This window comes from Nicotiana sylvestris, chromosome 11 (genome assembly GCF_000393655.2).
Source record: "Nicotiana sylvestris chromosome 11, ASM39365v2, whole genome shotgun sequence".
In the NCBI taxonomy this organism is placed as follows: Eukaryota; Viridiplantae; Streptophyta; class Magnoliopsida; order Solanales; family Solanaceae; genus Nicotiana; species Nicotiana sylvestris.
This window is the reverse complement of record NC_091067.1, coordinates 127,217,315-127,237,385: the sequence shown is the minus strand read 5'-3', so window position 1 is coordinate 127,237,385 and position 20,071 is coordinate 127,217,315. Positions and strand designations below refer to the sequence as shown.

Sequence of the window (20,071 nt, the reverse complement as noted above, 5' to 3'; positions counted from 1 at the left end):
ATCAGAATGCACATAACGGTGAAGAAGGTGGGATTAGCCTTCGAATGATATTTAAAATATTACAAACTCAGCAAGTTGCGATAGCGCAACTCCAAAATTAGAATCGAGCACCAAGCAGAATTGAGCTCGATACATCACAAGAAGTTATTCATAGGATCAAACCTGTACCGGAGAAATCGAACGATAATGGATCGGGAACTGACCCCACCATGATAAAGATGCTAGAAGAGCTCACTAAACGGATCAAATCGGGAGAAAAGAAAATCGTGGATATTGATAAAAAGGTAGAAACATATAATTCACGGGTTGGCCAAATACTGGGGGCACCCCCGATTCTAAAAGGTTTGGATTCGAAGAAGTTTGTGCAGAAGCCTTTCCCTCCAAGTGCGGCTCCGAAGCCCATTCTGAAGAAGTTCTGCATGCCAAAAATTCCTAAATACAATGGAACCACTGATCCTAATGAGCATGTCACTTCTTATACGTGTGCAATAAAGGAAATGACTTAGAAGATGACGAAATTGAATTTGTTTTGTTGAAGAAGTTTGGAGAAACTTTATCGAAAGGGGTAATGATATGGTACCACAATCTACCGCCCAATTCATCGATTCCTTCGCCATGCTTGCTGATTCATTCGTAAAGGCACACGCCGGAGCAATAAAGGTCACAACTAGGAAGTCAGACCTCTTCAAAGTGAGACAAAAGACCAATGAAATGCTAAGGGAATTCATATCTCGGTTCCAGATAGAATGCATGGACCTACCCCCGGTCACCGATGATTGGGTTGTCCAAGCCTTCACTCAAGATTTGAACGAGTGAAGTTCGATAGCATCACGAAAACTAAAGCAGAATTTGATTGAATATCCAGCTGTGACCATAGCCAATGTACATAATTGATACCAATCAAAGATCAGGGTCGAGGATGATCAGTTAGGAGCCCCTTCCGGTTCCGTTTACCCAGATAGATCCGATGGCAGAATTCAAAGGGACATCGACAGGAGCCCCGATCAAATAGAGATCGGTACCAACCATACGGTACAGATCGTAGAAATAACAGACCAGGACGTAATCCTGTTCGAAATGATCGAAGGAATGATCGAGGACAAAGCTCCCGAGGGCTCATGAGTAAGAATAGTTTTGATAAACATGTCGAGCCTAAAGAAGTGCCACGGTTATCAGAATACAACTTCAGCATCGATGCATCAGGTATTGTATCAGCCATTGGACGAATCAAGGATACTAGGTGGCCCAGACCCCTACAGACCGATCCAGCTCAAAGTAACCCTAATAAAATATGCAAATACCATGGAACCCATGGTCACAGAACCGAAGACTATATACAGTTAAGGGAGGAGGTAGCTCGTTTATTCAACGAGAGTCACCTTCGAGAGTTCCTGAGTGACCGAGCTAAAAATCACTTCAGAGACAGGGATGCAAACAGGAAAAACAAACAGGAGGAACCACAACACGTGATTCATATGATCGTTGGTGGGGTCGATATTCCTCAAAGCCAGATATTTAAACACACCAAGGTGACAATCACAAGGGAGAAACATACCCGGGACTACTTACCAGAAGATACCTTGTCTTTCAACGATAAGGATGCATAAGGGATCAAACAGCCTCACAATGACGCGTTGGTAATATTTATCCTTATGAATAAAATTCAAGTTAAATATGTATTGATTGATCCAGGTAGCTCGAAAAACATTATTCGATCGAGGGTCATAAAGCAACTCGGCCTCCAAGATCAAATCATGCATGCAGCTCGAGTACTCAACGTCTTCAACATGGCAAGTGAAACCACCAAAGGGGAAATTATTTTGCCAGTAAATGTGGCCAGGACTATGAAATAAAGTTCTATGTAATCGAAGGTGACATGAGATACAACACATTGTTCGAAAGACCTTGGATTCATAATATGAGGGCAGTACCTTCAATGATTCATCAACTCTTGAAATTCCCAACATCGAAAGGAATCAAAATGGTGTACGACGAACAATCCGCCTCCAAAGAGATGTTTGCAATCGACGAAGTAGTACCAGTATCGGTGCTTTCGTCAACAAAGGGATCAGAGTCAAAGGGAAAACAAGAAGTCAAATAGCAACTACAGGCACCGGCCTCGGCCTCATCAGAGGAGCAGGAGATCTTCGAGGATAAAGATTATATGATACCTCAAACCTTCATAACCCCCGATGATTCTGATGCAACGAAGTCAACGGTCGAGGAGCTGGAACAACTCATACTGATCGAGCATTTTTCCGATCGAAAGGTATACCTGGGCACGGGGCTAACTCCTGAGCTTAGGAAAAAACTCGTTCATTTACTTTTAAATAACATGGATTGTTTTGCTTGGTCTCACCTGGATATGACAAGAATCCCACCGGAGATCACAACACATCAATTGAGCCTGGACCCGAAGTTCATACCGGTAAAACAAAAGAGAAGGCCCCGGTCCGAGGTAAAACATGCATTCATCAAGGACGAGGTAACCAAACTTCTCAAAATAGGATCCATTCGGGTAGTAAAATATCCTGAATGGTTAGCAAACGTAGTTGTAGTCCCTAAAAAGGAGAACAAACTTAGAATATGCGTATATTATAAAGATTTAAACAAATAATATCCCAAATACTCTTTTGCTCTGCCGAATATTGATCACATGATCGATGCCACGGCCGACCACGATATCCTTAGTTTTCTCGACGCCTACTCCGGGTACATTCAAATTCAAATGAACCTGGAGGATCAGGAAAAGACTTCATTCATCACTAAGTATGGCACCTATTGTCATAACATAATGCCGTTTGGGCTAAAAAATGCCGGTGCTACTTGCTAACGCCTAGTGAATTGAATGTTTGAAGAATAAATAGGTAAATCAATGGAGGTATATATTGACGATATGCTAGTTAAGTCCCTGCGCATAGAGGACCATTTAACACATTTGCAGGAAACTTTCAACATATTGAGAAAATACAACATGAAGCTCAATCCTGAGAAATGTGCATTCGGGGTCGATTTGAGCAAGTTCCTCGACTTTTTGGTGTCAAATCGGGGGATCGAGATCAACCGCAATAAAATCAAAGTAATAGAAGACATCACAGTCGTGGACAGTGTTAAGGCCATACAAAGATTAATAGGGAGGATAACCACCTTAGACCGGTTTATCTCGAGGTCTTCAGATCGAAGTCACAGGTTCTTCTCACTGCTCAAAAAGAAGAACAATTTTTTTGGACCCCGGAATTCCAACAGGCATTGGAAGAGTTAAAGCGGTATCTTTCGAGCCCACCATTGCTTCATAATCCGAAAGCGGACGAGCAACTCTACTTATATTTAGCAGTCTCAGAAGTTGTCGTAAGTGGTGTCCTAGTTTGAGAAGAGCAAGGTACGCAATTTCCTATTTACTATGTTAGTCAAACTTTAGGTGAAGTCGTGACTCGGTACCCGCACTTAGAAAAATTAGCGCTTGCTCTAATAAGCGCCTCTAGAAAATTAAAAGTATATTTTGAGTGCCACCTAATTTGTGTGATGACCACTTATCCTCTTCGTAATGTCCTACACAAGCCAGAACTCTCGGGCCGATTGGCTAAATGGACCGTCGAAATAAGTGGGTATGATATCGAGTATCAACCCCGAATAGCCATCAAGTCTCAATCTTAGCAGACTTCATGGCCGACTTCATGCCAGCCCTCGTACCCGAGGTTGAAAAGGAACTTTTGTTAAAAACGGGTACATCTTCAGGGGTGTGGACCCTTTTCACAGATGGCACTTCGAATGTGAAGGGGTCCGAGCTAGGCGTCATTTTGAAGCCGTCCATAAGCAATACAATTAGACAATCTCTCAAAACCCCTAAGTTGACTAACAATGAGGCTGAGTATGAGGCCATGATTACAGGTCTTGAGCTGGCTAAAAGCTTGGGAGTAGAGGTCATCGATGCCAAATGTGATCCCCTACTTGTGGTTAACCAAGTCAACAGGACCTTCGAGGTTCGAGAAGATCGAATGCAGAGGTACTTGGACAAACTGCAGGTAACCCTACACCAGTTTAAAGAATGGAGCTTACAACATGTACCTCGAGAGAAGAACAGTGCGTCAATGTCCTTACAAATTTGGGATCATTAGTCGAAGACGATGAAATTAGCTCGGGGACTGTCGTACAACTTTCGAAGTCAGTAATTAAAGAAGGCCACGCAGAAATAAACTCCACAAGCCTAACTTGGGATTGGAGGAATAAATATATCGAGTATCTAAAAAATGGGAAGTTTCCATCGGACCCTAAGGAATCGAGGACTCTGCGAACAAAGGCTGCACGATTCACATTGGCCGAAGATGGAACATTATACAGAAGGATGTTCGATGGACAGTTGGCAATATGTTTGGGTCCGGGAGACACTGACTACGTCCTACGAGAAATTCATGAGGGTACTTGCGGGAATCATTCTGGTGTCGAATCACTAGTTCACAAAGTCATCAGAGCGGGGTACGATTGGGCCAATATGGAAAAGGATAGTAAGGAATTCGTTCGAAAATGCGACAAATGCCAAAGATATGCACCGATGATCCACCAGCCCGCAGAGCAACTTCATTCAGTCCTATCCCTATGGCTGTTCATGAAATGGGGAATGTATATCATCGGCCCTCTGCCATCGACCCCAAGTAAAGCTAAATTCATTTTATTTATGACAAACTATTTCTCTAAGTGAGTTGAAGCACAGGCTTTCGAGAAAGTCAGAGAAAAAGAAGTTATAGACTTTATCTGGGATCACATCATATGTCGATTCGGGATACCCGCCGAGATAGTATGCGATAATGGAAAGTAATTCATCAGCAACAAAATAACAAATTTCCTTGAAGATCACAAAATAAAAAGGATCTTGTCGATGTTGTATCATCCTAGTAGGAACGGACAGACTGAATCGACAAACAAGACCATCATTCAGAATTTAAAGAAAAGATTGAACGATGCTAAGGGAAAATGGAGAGAAATTTTGCCCGAAGTCCTTTGGGCGTATCAAACAACATCAAAATCCAGTACGGGGGCAACACCATTCTCCTTAGTATATGGCGCTGAAGCTCTGATTCTGGTCGAGGTCGGGGAACCTAGTGTCAGGTTTTGATATACAACGGAAGAGTCAAATCACGAGGCTATGAATACAAGCCTCGAATTGATAGATGAAAAATGGAAAGCCTCCCTCATCCAAATGGCCGCACAAAAGAAGCACATCGAAAGGTACTACAACCAAAGAGCCAATCTTCGCTACTTTCGAATAGTTTTGAGAAAAGTCACCCTCAATACTCGTGACTCAAATGAAGGAAAACTTGGCCCGAATTGGGAAAGACCGTATCAGGTCCTCGGTATCATCGGAAAGGGATCTTACAAACTTGGCACGATGAACGACGAACAATTTCCCAATAATTGGAACATATCACTCCTCAAACGATATTATTGCTAAGGTGTGACCTTCTTCTTTTTCATTTGTATTTTAACTTATTGCAGGTGTTCGATCAAAGGCATCAAAGTTCTCTCCAAACACGAAGTCCTTACGTCTGAAAGCACGCGTTGCACTCTTTTTCCCTTTGACCGGGTTTTAACCCAAATAGGTTTTTCCGGCAAGGTTTTTAACGAGGCAACCATTGTTCGTGCTAACTTAGAGCAATTCAATAGTATCCAAGGCTTCTTTACAATCAACCTTGAATACTGGGGGCATCACCCTCAGATGTTATTTTCAAGGAAAACACTTCGTGTCAACAAGGTCTCAGTAGGTAAAACTTTGTAAAGGCCAAATGGTCAAAAGAACTATGTTCATTTAGATTACTCGAGCCCTAAAGGCAAAACATGTACGCATGAATAATCTACTGAGAGAAGCATTTTTCCTTGCCAAATACTTCTTGCCTTAAGGAAATTTTTACTTTACAACTTCATACTTTTGATCTATTGTGGAAACAAGCTTAAGGGTTGATGACATTTGAAGTTTAAATAATTCACCCCGTACTCGGGGACTACCATCCCAAAAATTGATGTAATCGAATTATTAAAATCTCGAGATCATAAGACCTTAAGAAGGCAACCCTAGTTTTATAGGCCACAACCACACCACTCGGGGACTGACACTTTGAATAAGTTTGAAGTGTAATCGAGAAATAAGCCCAAGAGGCAAACCCCAAGTTAAAGGCTACGGCCAAACTAACACGGTTCGAAGACGTCCGAATTTCGTAATAAAAATAGGCCTTATAATATATTCACAAAACCGGTTAAAAAGGCTACCCTCGGCAAAGTTAAAAAGGGTTTCGATAATATCAACCCTTGAAAACCTAAAGGAATACTGTTTAACCAAAAAATAAAATTTCAGTCAAAGCTAGAATTTAGAAGAACGCGGGTTACTGATAATCAAAAGAATATGTAGAAGAAAGTAATTTGGAGTAACCAGAGTGTAATCAGGAGAAAAACAAGTGAATCAAAGTATATTCCAATTGTATATTGTGTTTACAAGTGACCAAATACCTCCCTTTTATAGGTATCTTGAAGATATGCGTTTTCCCCAAATCATAATGAGGCTATTATGAATAATTAAAGACATTGAATGCTACGTTACACAATTATTGTAATCAATACAAATTCTCTAACATATCCAATATTTAATGCCTGTCGAATTTCGTATCTGCGCTCTTTATTATGGTCAGATCCATTCCTTTTGATAAATGACTTAAATAGGTACGGCCGCTGAATCCTTCAAATGTCCTCCCGTGCCTCTTCCTTTGCCTTTGCTCGTTTCTATTGCTGCCCGTACCTCTTGACTAATTATAATTCTTTGACTATTTGACCAGTCCACGTGTCTCAACATGTAATTTACATATATAAATGCAATTTTTCCCAATACAGATAGTCCCCTTACTTTCCATTTATTCATCAATTGAATATTTGGGAAGTGGATTTCATTAAAACAAGAATTTTTGTCACCATTAATGCTATGACAAAATTGACGCTTCAATTGTCACTTCCATTTAATATTCTGTACACGTATCGATTTTCCATTGGCTCTGCAGTTTTTGCAGCCTTTTTCAAGGTTTTTACGGTTCCTCTATTAATGAAGTGCCAGTTATCATAATTATTGTCTTTCCACCTTCGCATTTTTACCTTTGGCGGTTGCTTATCGGTATAAATATAATTTTTTTCCTTGTCTTTTATCACATAAAGCTTATTGAACACTTATTTCTCCAAATCTTTGTTTACTTCTTCCTTAAATCATTCTTCTTTGATATGTCTTCTCCAAGCCCTAACTCTGAGAGAGTTTCCATTACTGACTCCTTCCCCAATACCCCTGTTAGGCACAAAAGGGGAGGTAGACTTCGTAATTTAGGATCTACTCGAGGTGGTTCGTCTATGCCTTCTTCTGGTTCTGGTCCTTCCTCTAGAACCAGAGGTTCCCTTTCTCACAAATCTTCTTCTAGGGGTAAAGATCATTCTGAACCTTTACGCGAACCTTTAGTAGATGAGATAGTCCCTTCAGAATTGTCTTTTTACCATGACAGGGAATCTCTTAGAAACCAGGTTTCCGCATTAGATCGTGTCGATGCTTACCCCACTCAAATTACAGAGTTTTTGACTCCTGTGGTTCGTAAGGACTGTCATTGGAGTAATGATTTTTCCATTATTATCCCTAATCCGAATCAGAGAATTACTTCCTATTTAACTGGGTTCTCTTTTGTTTACACTTATCCTTTTACTTTAGGGTTTAGACTAGCAATCGACCCAGTCATTCTTGAATTTTGTCGTTTCTTCAATGTCTGCTTGTGTCAAATTGGCCCAATCATATGGAGGGTTGTTGCCTGTTTAAGGCATTTAGCCACTAAAGCTGAAGCTCCTTTTACTTTCCCTCACTTGATTCATCTTTACTCACCTAGGCTTTTTCGTAATGGTGTTTTTACACTAGTAGCCAGGAGTAAGAGGGTTTTGGTGAGCCCTGAAGATGACAAGGATCGTGGCTGGTATGCCTGATTTGTTGCTGCCCCCACTGTTGGTTTAATGGGTGAAGATAATGTTCTCTTCCCTGAGAAGTGGAATTTTGCACGTAGGTCTTTTATCCCTTTCGTACCTTCTTCTTTCAAGTTTATTAGCTTTTCTAATTTTACCTCCCCCCCTTTTTTTAGCAACCATGGGAGTTGTGGGGGATGTTCCCAATTTTCGTGGTTGGGTAGATAAATTGCTGAAGATCGCACCAACGGATGGTAGATCTTGGAAATACACTTTCTAACCGCTTTGGTTGGAAGGTAAAGACTCATGGTAAGAGTTCACATTTTGTTCTTTTCGTGCATATATTCTCCTTTATTGTTTTAACTTTTATCCTTTTTTTTGTCAGGATTTTCTATTCGAGGGGTTACTGCTGAAGAAGTTGCAGCCTCTCGTGTCTCTTTGGGAACTCGTACTCCTTCGGGAACCCGTATCTCTTTAGAGAGAGCCCGAGAAATAGTCTTGGGTTCCTCTTCTGCGAAAAGGAAGGCTGCTGAAAAGAAAAATTCTGAGGAAGAGGAAAATGAGAGTTCCTTGGTAACGAGGCCACGAGTTAGGAGACGCATCATTTTCGATGACGAAGCTGAAGTTTCGGTTTCTCTTACCGAACCTGTTGAAACCCCAATAATAATTCCTGATGATGACGTCACTCCCCACGATACTCGTGAGTCTATTGACCAACTTTTCGTCAGTGGATTTGGTCGTGAAGATGTCGGGCCTGTTTTAGACGAAGTACCTTTATCGTCTTTTTCATTACCCGTGCTTGTGATTCCTTCTTTACCGGCCCCACCTATTTCTGTTCCTTCTTCTACTGCTCTTACCTCTTCTCCAGCTACTCCTTTGACTATTCCCCCTCCTATCGTTCATCATACTGAAATGGGCTCTTCAAGTAGAAGTGCCGCTATGAGGCGGGTAATTATTGAAATTCCTGCTGAGAGCAGCCTTTTGAGAAAGTCAGGTCAGGCGGATGTATGTTTGGAGCCTCTTATTGGGCCAATTGAAAAAGCAAAGCCGGAGAGCCACACTTCCCTGACTTTAATGAATGATATCGTGCATGCCACTCTGAAGGTATTTTCCTTCTCTCTCTTTTTTACTTTGCAAAATTTTTCATCTTTGGGATTCTTATTTCTTCTTTTTTTAAGGCCAATCTTATCGGCACAGAATTGATGAAAAGAATTGCCCCTTTGGAGATGATAGCACGCGACTCTCAATTGGAAGCAACCAATTGGAAGGGGCAATTTGAGAGTGCTCAACTTGATATAGAGAACTTACAAGAGAGCAAGAATGCCTTAGAGCAGCGAGTACGGGCTTTAACTTCAGAATTGGCGGTTACATAAGCCTCTTCACACCAAGCAAAAAAAGAAAAAGAGCGTCTCGAGTCCTCCTTCTCAAAGCAGCTATCTAAAGCTAGTGAAGAGATCAGAGAATTAAAGGCTCTTTTAAACAAAAAGGAAGTTTACGCTGGGGAGCTTGTGCAAAATTTGACTCAAGTATAAGAAGACCTCAGAATCTCTGTTGATAAGGTGCGTGCTTTAGAATGCTCCCACGCCTCTCTTCAAGCTTCCCACAGCTCCGCCTTGGCTGAAAATGAAGAGCTAAAAAATGAGATCGCTGCTTGGGAAAAGGATTATGAGATTCTTGAAGAAAAATCTGCTGTTGAGGCAAGTTGGGCTTTTTTGAATTCCCGTCGTGATACCCTACTTGAAGCTGGCCAAGAAAACTTCAACCTGGAGTTGGAGTTAGCTAAAATCAACGAAACCATTGAAAAGGCTCAACAAACTCAGGACTTCCCTTCTCCCGTGGATGAAGTTCCCGTGGCTGAAGCTCTCATGAATGTTGAAGCTGATACGGGTATCATGACTATTTCAAACCCGATCGAGCCTGTTGCTTCAAGCCAAGTTGAAACCGCACCTGCTGATGCACCTGCCCAAAGTGAGCCCGCTGCTATTGACGTTCCTGCCTCAATACTACAAACTTCTCAGTGACCGGTTTTAATCATTCAAATGATTTTGTTTTTGTTTTGATTTTGGAAGATTGTAATCAAACCCTTAACTTAATTTGAGGGTTGATTTTGGAAACGCCAGTCCCCAAGTCTTTTAATGAGGCAATCTAAACAATTTCGTAGTTTTATGACTAAGTTCGAACTTAGTCTTAGATTTTTTTTACATATTAAGAAGTTTTTTATCTTAAACTTCTGCTTGCTTTATTCTCGCCTTTACTTTTAAGGATTTACAGAATAATTTGAATTTTTGTTTTCCAAAAAATGCTTCTGTTAACCTCATGATTAATTTAAACATGAGTTTTATAAAAGAGGGCCCTTTTATATTCCGACACTTAATGAAGAAGACGTCTCAACCTCATAATGGTGTTATCACACGTAAAAGAAATAGGAATACACATGTTTCTCTGAAATAACTTTGACAAGCTTTTATTTTTGAACCTTGTCTAGTTCCGAATAAAACTTTACATGTATTTGAATTACATCTATAACTTTCTCGTAACTATTTTTGTTATAACAAATTTAAAAGAAGAATAATAGACACGGGTTTTTTCCTTATAACCCGTTTTAGTACATAGCCTTTACCCTAACTATAGTGAGGTTTTTCTTTGGCCTTAGCTCGTGGCTTTATGACTTTTACTCTGTACTTGACTCTTTCAGGCTTGATTTTTCCTTAATCTGCTTTGCCTTCTTTATACATATGTCCGTGTATATTATGTAGTCCTCCAAGTGTTTAAGTGTTGAAGTATGAAGCCTCGAGCACTTGATAGTTTCTCTCATTTGGTCCTTTTCCTAAAAAGGAAAAACATACGGAACTCGGAGGGACGATTATAGATGAAGACTGCATAACCCGTTTGCATTTCTATCAGAATAATTGTAACCTTAGGCCAGGAATTTTAGGTTACTCCATGTGCCTTACAGGTCGTGACTCATCATTTAGTATAGGTTAGCGTTTTGCCTATCATCTAAAATCGTTAGTAAAATTTTAACAATTCAGAAATGAAATTTAAAATGGTTATACCTGACCGTGGGTTTTCCTTAGAAATAGTATCTCTTTAAATGAACAGCATTCTAGTGCGAAGGTAGTATCTTGCCATCCATTATTTCGAGTTCATATACTCCTTTCCTGCAACATCACGCACTCTGTACGGTCCTTCCCATGTTGGACTTAATTTCCCTGTGTTAGCTACCTTTGTTGACTGAAAAACCTTTTTAAGCACGACGTCCCCAATTTTGAAGAACCTGAGGCGTGCTTTTCTATTGTAGTATCGTTCTATGACTTGCTTTTGTGCTGTCATTCTTATTAAAGCAGCTTCTCTCTGCCCCTCGAGTAAATTTAGGTTGACCCGCATCTCCTCGTCATTAGATTCTTGTGTCGCCTGTGTGAACCGTGTACTTGGTTTCCCTATCTCAACTGGAATTAAAGCCTCAACTCCATAAACCAATGAGAACGGTGTTTCTCCTATACTTGTTTTTGCAGTTGTGCGATATACCCGTAAAACTCCAGGTAACACTTCAGGCCAGTTTCCTTTTGATTCCTCTAGTCGTTTCTTTAAATTGTTGATAATTACTTTGTTCGTTGATTCTGCCTGTCCATTACCCACCGGATGATAAGGTGTTGACGTAATCCTTTTAATTTGCCAGCTTTGAAAAAATTCCGTGATCTGAGCTCCAATAAACTGAGGACCATTATCACATACGATCTCCTTTGGTACGCCGAATCGACATATGATATTCCGCCAAATAAAGTCTCTGACTTCCTTTTCTCGCACCTGTTTGAATGCACCTGCCTCTACCCATTTAGTAAAATAATCAGTGAGAACAAGCAAAAACTCTACCTGTCCTTTTGCTTGCGGTAATGGACCTACGATATCTATTCCCCATTTCATAAATGGCCATGGCGCAATGACCGGATGTAATAATTCTGCAGGTCTATGCATATTGTTACTGTACCTCTGGCATTTATCACATTTGGCCACGAAACTTTCTGCCTCCTCTTCCATTTTAGGCCAATAATAACCTGCCCTAATTAAGGTTCTTACTAGTGATCTTCAACCTGCATGATTCCCGCAATGACCCTCGTGTATTTCTTTCATTACATACTCTGTTTGCGAAGGTCCAAGGCATCTTGCTAAGGGACCACCGAGCATTTTACGATATAGACTGCCTTGTTTTAAGCAGCACCGAGCGGCCTGCCTTCGAAGCGCATAAGCCTTTTTCTTGTCATCAGGGATGGTTCCATACTGCAAAAAAGCAACAATTTCGTTCCTCCAATCCCAGGTTAAGTTATTAAAATTTACCTCATTCGCATCAGGATCAAGAACTGAATGAAATAAATGTATCACTGAGGCATATGCATCGTTTGCCACGTCGGCCGCACATGCGAGATTAGCTAGGGCGACTGCTTCAAGATTTTCGTCCCTGGGTATTTGTCTAACTTTCCAATCTTGAAATTGTTTTATCAATTCCCGTACCTTTTCCAAGTACTGCTACATCCTTGCTTCCCTGGCTGTATAAGTCCCCAACATTTGATTAACTACGAGTTGTGAATCACTCTTGATTATAATTTGATTTATGCCAAGTTCCCCTGCCAGTTCTAAACCTGCAATCATAGCCTCATATTTTGCCTCATTGTTAGTTATGGAATGACATTTAATAGCTTGCCGAATAGTTTCACCCGTATGTGGTACCAATACTACCCCCAAACCTGCTCCTCTCACATTAGATGAGCCATCAGTGAATAAAGTCCAAGTTCCTGGGTTAGCTCCATTGAACACCTGTAATTGTTTTTCTGCTTCTAACTGTATTCCCTAACTAAAATCAGCTACGAAATCAGCTAATACTTGTGATTTTATAGCATTTCTAGGTTGGTATGCAATTTCGTATTCACTTAACTCTATTGCCCACTTAGCTAACCTACCTGATAACTCATGCTTATGTAATATGTTATGTAAAGGGTAGGTAGTTACCACAATGATAGGATGACACTGAAAGTAAGGTCTTAACTTTCTAGATGCCATGATTAACGCAAGTGCAAGTTTTTCTAACTGAGGATACCTCGTCTCTGCATCTAACAAAGATTTACTTACGTAATAGATAGGTGACTATTTACCTTGCTCTTCTCAGACCAAAACAACACTTACCTTCACCTCCGAAATAGCAAGGTCTCGGAGTAGCTTTTCCCCAGCCTTTGGTTTTGCCAACAAAGGTGGATTTGATAAGTACGTTTTCAAATTCCTAAGTGCTTGTTGACATTCCTCTTTCCATTCAAAATGATCCTGCTTCTTAAGGGCTGAGAAGAATTTAAAACACTTCTCTGATGATTTAGAGATGAATCTTCCCAAGGCCGTAATTCTCCCTATTAATCTTTGAACTTCTTTCTTGTTTGAAAGTATGTCAGGGATTTCCTCAATGGCTTTAATCTGTGCAGGATTTACTTCAATTCCACGGTTATAAACAAGAAAACCCAAAAACTTGCCTGATGCAACGCCAAATGCACATTTTTTGGGATTTAACTTCATATTAAATTTGTGCAAAATTGAAAATGTGTCAGAGAAGTGTGATATGTGATTTTTTGAGTACTGAGTTTTAACAAGCATATCATCTATATATACCTCCATTGTCTTTCCTAAATATTCCTGAAACATTTTGGTAACTAACCTCTGATACGTTGCACCTGCATTCTTTAGACCAAAGGGCATTACTTTATAACAATAAGTCCCCCTGTCTGTTATGAATGAAGTTTTTTATTCATCTTTCGGATCCATTTTAATCTGATTATAACCTGAATATGCATCTAAAAAACTTAACAATTTGTGACCTGCAGTTGCATCAATCAATTGATCTATGTGTGGTAGTGAAAAAGAATCTTTAGGGCAGGCTTTGTTAAGATTTGTATAATCTACACAAACCCGCCACTTACCATTTTTCTTTGGAACCACAACAGTATTGGCTAACCAGTTAGGATATTTTACCTCTCGAATAGAATCAATTTTTAGCAATTTTTGGACTTCTTCTTGAATCACCTGATTCTTGAAAGTTCCCTGCTTTCTTTTCTTTTGCTTCACAGGAGGATATGACAGATCTTCATTTAGTTTATGAGTCATCACCTCCGGTGGTATTCCTGTCATGTCGGAGTGGGACCAAGCAAAGCAGTCCATGTTAGTTTTCAAAAATTCAATTAACTTACCTTTCATTCCTTGGTCAAGATTAGCTCCGACATAGACTTTTTTATCAGGCCATTGAGCGAATAACACGACAAGTTCTAATTCCTCTATCGCTGTTTTGATATTTTCATTCTCTTCTAGTTCTTAAATGGTATCAGACCTTGAGTCTACATCTGTTCGCCCTTGTTCAGTTGAGGTTTGTGTTGTGATGTCCTCAACTACCTTCTGTGATTGCTATTTGCCTTCACTTCTCGTGCTTGTATCTGCAACGGAGTTAATAGCCCTGGATGTATGTTGATCTCCGCGAATTTGATAGATTCCCCATGGCGATGGAAATTTGATAACCTGATGCAAGGTTGAAGGAACAACATCCATTTCATGAATCCATGGTCTCCCCAGAATCATGTTGTAAGCCATCTCCATGTCTACTACCTGGAACTTTGTATCTTTGACGATCCCTTCAGCAAAAGTGGTGAGTGTTACCTCTTCTTTCGTAACGACACTGGAATTATCAAATCCAGATAGAGTATGCGCCTTTGGTATTACTCTATCTTCAGTTTGCATCTCACGTAGCACTCTTAGCAAAATAATGTTCACGGAACTACCTGGATCAATCAAAACTCGTTTCACATTAGTATCATGCACAATTAAAGATATTACCAGTGCATCATTATGAGGGATTAATACGCCATCTGTATTGCATCATTGAATGTAATATTGCCTTCTTCTAGAACATTCCGCACCCGTTTCCCTTGGGTAATAGTTATTTTGGAAGTTTTGTTAACTGCGGTATATGACACACCATTGATGTCTTCACCCCCACTTATAACGTTAACAGTTCTTTTGGGAGAAGGTGGTTTTGGAGGCTCCTGCCTGTTCTTCATGTAAGCTCTCTTGCCTTTCTCGCTGAACAACTCAGTAAGATATCCTTGTTTTAATAAATGATCAACTTCACTTTGTAAAAATCTGCAATCTGTTGTTTTATGCCCGTGATCATTATGAAACTCGCACCAATGGTCAGGGTTGCGCCTGTTTGGATTCGATCTCATTTCCTTTAGCCATTGAACCTTATCTCCCATGCTTTTCAAAATAGCTACGAGATCGGAGGTGCTGACGTTGAAGTTGTAACCTCCGAATCTCACTTTTAAATTTCTATCATCATCCCGTGACTCATAGTTGTTTCGCTCGTTCCTAAATCTTGATGAAGAACCTGATTCTCTATTTCTTGATCTATGATCGTGCCTTTGATTATCCTGTTTTGACCTTGAGTCTTTCCCCGCAGGTCCCATATAGGGCTCGTACCTGTTTTTACCGGATCTTGTTTTGGTCTCTACACGTCTTGAACATATACTTTCTTCTTTTTGAGATCGTGGAACAGTATCTTCCTCAATCCTCAACTTCGTGCTATACCTGTTATAAACATCATTCCACGTTGTAGCTGGGAATTCTCGAAGGCTTTCCTTGAGTCTCCTCGTAGCTTCCGAGCTTTTTTCATTCAAATTGCTTGTGAAAGCTATAGCTGCCCAGTTATCAGGTACACACGGCAATGTCATTCTTTCGCGTTGAAATTTGTCCACAAATTTTCTAAGCAATTCTGAATCTCCTTGCTTGATTTTGAAAATATCCACCATTCTTTTTTCCACTTTTTGGGCTCCCGAGTGTGCTTTGATGAAAGAATCTGCAAGCTCAGCAAAAGAGTTTATAGAATTTTCAGGTAAAAGGGAATACCATGTTAGTGCTCCTTTGGTGAGTGTTTCACCAAATTTCTTGACTAATACCGATTCGATCTCCTGTTTAGTCAAATCATTGCCTTTTACGCCCGTTGTGAATGCAGTCACGTGGTCTTGTGGGTCTGTTGTTCCATCATACTTTGGAATATCAGGCATTTTGAACTTTTTTGGATTTGGGAGTGGCGCAGCACTTGGCTTCCAGGGTTGTTGCGAATATCTGTCCATGTCTACCCCTTTGATTATGGCCGGCACCCTGCGTATCTGCTCTATGCATTCACTTTACTCCTTGAGCTGTTTCTGCAAGGTTAGTACTAAATTTTGTAAATCAGAATTAACTACATTACTTGGTTCTCTCTCCTGCGGTTTACTGGGAGTTCCACCGCTGCCTGAGTTAACAAGCCCGGAACGAGGGTTTTCTATAGTGTTATTATTTGGAGTAGGTGTGGGTGTTGCAACATGTAACTGGTTAACAAATGCCTCAACAGCTTTGTTGACCTGAGCAGTAATTAATTTCTGCAAAGCTTCATCAACAGCTTCAGCATTTTCAAATTGAGCATACTCATTTATTTGAGATCCATTAGGAGTACCCTCACGAGATTGCCGTGGAGAGTCCTGCGGAGTAAGAGCTTGAATGTTAATATTCTGTGGGCCTCCCTGACTTTGTTGGTTCTCTTGGTTTCCTGGGGTGTTGTCATTGTTATTCGACATAATTGATGTAACAAGGAAGGTCAAGTGAAAAGAAAATAGATTATCAGATTCCCGGTAACGGAACCAATTTATTTAACCAAAAAATAGAATTTCAGTTAAAGCTAGAATTTAGAAGAACGCATGTTACTGATAATCAAAAGAATATGTAGAAGAAAGTAATTTGGAGTAACCAGAGTGTAATCAGGAGAAAAACAAGTGAATCAAAGTATATTCCAATTGTATATTGTGTTTACAAGTGACCAGATACCTCCATTTTATAGGTATCTTGAAGATATGCGTTTTCCCCAAATCATAATGAGGCTATTATGAATAATTAAAGACATTGAATGCTACGTTACACAATTATTGTAATCAATACAAATTCTCTAACGTATCCAGTATTTAATGCCTGTCGAATTTCGTATCTGCGCTCTTTATTATGGTCAGATCCATTCCTTTTGATAAATGACTTAAATAGGTACGGGCGTTGAATCCTTCAAATGTCCTCATATGCCTCTTCCTTTGCCTTTTCTCGTTTCTATTGCTTCCCGTGCCTCTTGACTAATTATAATTCTTTGACTATTTGACCAGTCCACGTGTCTCAACATGTCACTTACATATGTAAATGCAATTTTTCCCAATACAGATACCATATTGTTTGAAATCTCAAAATAATCTTATGCTAAGGCAATACTAATTTTTATATGATTAACTCTTTTTAGCCGAAAAGGGGAAATAAGCCATTCTTTTAAGGCCATATCGGCCTAATTTAGGAGCCTAAGGGCCGTTTCATTTTTGAGTTCAAGGAGTCACCCTCACTCAACTAAAACCTAAGGGTCATCCTACATCGAGCTCGACCAAATACTCGCTCGATTATAAAAACGATAATAGTCTGACTTCGATCAAATTCCCCAAGCCTCATACTTATGAAAATTATCGAGACATGGTTGAAACAAAATTTGTACGAGGCAGAAATTGAAATAAAGACAAATCAAAGAGAAAAGAGATCTTTTATATATATGAAAATAGTTACATGGATCGGTCAGGATCCTATATAAAAAGTTCAAAAAAGTAAAAATTCTAAGTGCCTAATTTTCCTCAGGAGTTACACGTTCATCATCGGAATCCCCTCCGCTCTCAGATCCACTTACGCTCCCGAAATCATCATCATCGGAAGAGAGCAATGCTTTGTCTTCGGCCTCGAGTACTTTCGCGTTCTCGATATTGATAGCAGGGTTAAAGCCACGAGCATGAATCTCCTCAAGAGTCTCTCTTCGAGACTGGCACTTGGCATGCTCGACAACCCAGTATGATCGAGTTTGAGTAGTATCAACAACTTCTTTTGCTCGAGCTTGGGTAGCTTCAGCATCAGCTCGGTAGACGGCCACAATTGCCTCCATGTCAGCCTTTACTTTTTCTGCCTCAGATGTTGCCTTTGCAAGTTCGACGGCCAACTGAGCCTCGAGTTCCTCAATGTTCTTAGCTCGGGCCGAGCTTTCCTCCTTCATGCTTTGAGTTGACGTTCGGCCAATGACAGTTGGGCTCGAGCAATATCTTTCTCCGAGACAAGGCGGTCTATGTTTTGTTTCCACCCCAAAGTCTCCACCCTCATCATGTTGGACTCTTCACGAAGCTGTTCGATCTTTTCGGCCTTCTACTGAACCTGCAAGATCAAAGTATTAGTCGTCGTTTCCGAATTGATATATCGAGCTTCTAAAAATCTTCATTACCTGCTCAATCTGGTAGGTCTGCTCTTTATGATCTGTGGCCGATTCGGCTCGGAGGTCCTTGATCTCCTCTTTTTTTTGCCCACTAAGAAATTTGAGGGCATTTCTCTCATCCGTGAGCTTTTGAAGATCAGCCTCGCACCGGCTCAGCTCTGCCCAAGATTTAGAAAACGCTTCCCGATGTAGTATCAAAGCCTATGAAGAAATAAAGGAAATCAGGCAAGAAAAAATAAATGCAAGCGTAATATTGTTGAAGTGAGCTGAGGCTTACCCGACTCAGAAGTCATTGAGCCTCATCGAAGAGACTCGATGCATCACTCAGGTCGGTAGCATCTTCAACTCCCGTAAAGCAACTACAGAAAAGGTCCTCCCCTTCGTAGGCCGTTCCCACATCGGGGGTTCCCATGGCCTGGACTTCCTGAATTTGCCCCTCAGAAAATGTAGGGAGGGGCGGCGAATTGCCAATATCTATTTCCCCAAGCAATTCACCTTGGGCGTTCTCTTCATTTTGAAGGGCCTCGGAACCAGACCCTTCAGGCACACCTGCCGATTGCTCATTAAGGCATCTTCAGCCTCCGACGACTCAGGGACTTTACTCGGGCCATTTTTCAAAATCTCCTCAGTCTGAGGCCAAACCTCTTCGATCATCACCGGCTCAGCGGCCTTTGGGGCCTCGGTGCTCCTCTTCATTTGGGTTATTCAGCTCGAAACCAGCATCTTCATTTTCCTCTTCTTCCTCCCTTAGTCGCTGAACTACATCAGCAGGCAGGACGTCAATGTCTTTCTTCGACCGGTGAGCCTTGCTCTTCTTGGGTTTTGGAGTCTCGGAGGGCGAGACCCTTTTTCTTTTCTTTTCCTTTGACAGCTTCAGGACCGGGGGCGAAACCTCCTCCTCCCCGGATGGGGGCCTCATGACGGTATCTTTCCCGAGGCCTGTATGAAACAGAGTCAAGTGAGTATAAGAGGGAAACATTTTAACAAAATCCATCAAATACGTAAAGAAAAGGCTTACCATGATTTTTAGCCTCCCATCAGCCCTTTGCTAAATTGCACCATGAGCGCTCAGGTACGAGGAGGTCGAAGCTAGAGTCCGAGCCTAGTTCTCGAGGTTCAAAATCATACCAGGCATCCAAGCGACCGCTACATCATAGAAAAGGATATCGATGAGGAGGAGTAAAGGCAACAAAACAGTAAATAGAATCTAAAGGAAGGATTAAACTTACGCTTCATATTCCACTTCTCGGGAAAGGGCATCTTCTCGGTCGAAATTAAGTCGGATGTCTTCACTCGAATGAACCAACCCATCCACCATCTATCCTTGTCCTCGGTTATGCTCGAGAACAACACCTTGGTGGCCCGACGCTGAAGCTTTATTAACTCACCTCAAAAAAGGTGGGGCCTATACAGCCTGATGAGGTGGTCGAGGGTGAAAGTCGTCCCTTGACTTTGCTCGCTAAAAATTGGAACAAAATGACAATCCGTCAAAAAGAAGGGTGGATCTGACCTAGGTTTATTTGATACTGGCAGTAAAAGTAAATGATGACTGGATCGACATGGCCCAACGTAAAAGAGTAAGTGTAAACACTTAGAAACCCTTTCACATGTGTAGTGATATCTTCCTCGAGGGTCGGAATCACCACCTCTTTCTTCTCCCAATGGCAGTCTTTCTTGACCTGCTCTAGGTCACTCTTAGTTATCGAGCACATGTACCTCGACATTAGCTCACACCAACTAGGGACAGACGAAGTTTTCTCGACTTTA

At 40.9% G+C, this 20,071-nt stretch overlaps 1 long non-coding RNA gene across 1 annotated transcript; it reads right to left on the bottom strand.

Moving 5' to 3' along the window:
* Positions 1-18,121: 18,121 nt before the first annotated feature.
* Positions 18,122-19,124, bottom strand: LOC104247834 (uncharacterized). Its single transcript, XR_716333.2, has 3 exons — positions 18,582-19,124; positions 18,314-18,505; positions 18,122-18,246 (listed from the first exon to the last, which is right to left on the bottom strand). It is a non-coding gene; the product is annotated as an uncharacterized lncRNA (long non-coding RNA).
* Positions 19,125-20,071: the final 947 nt, after the last annotated feature.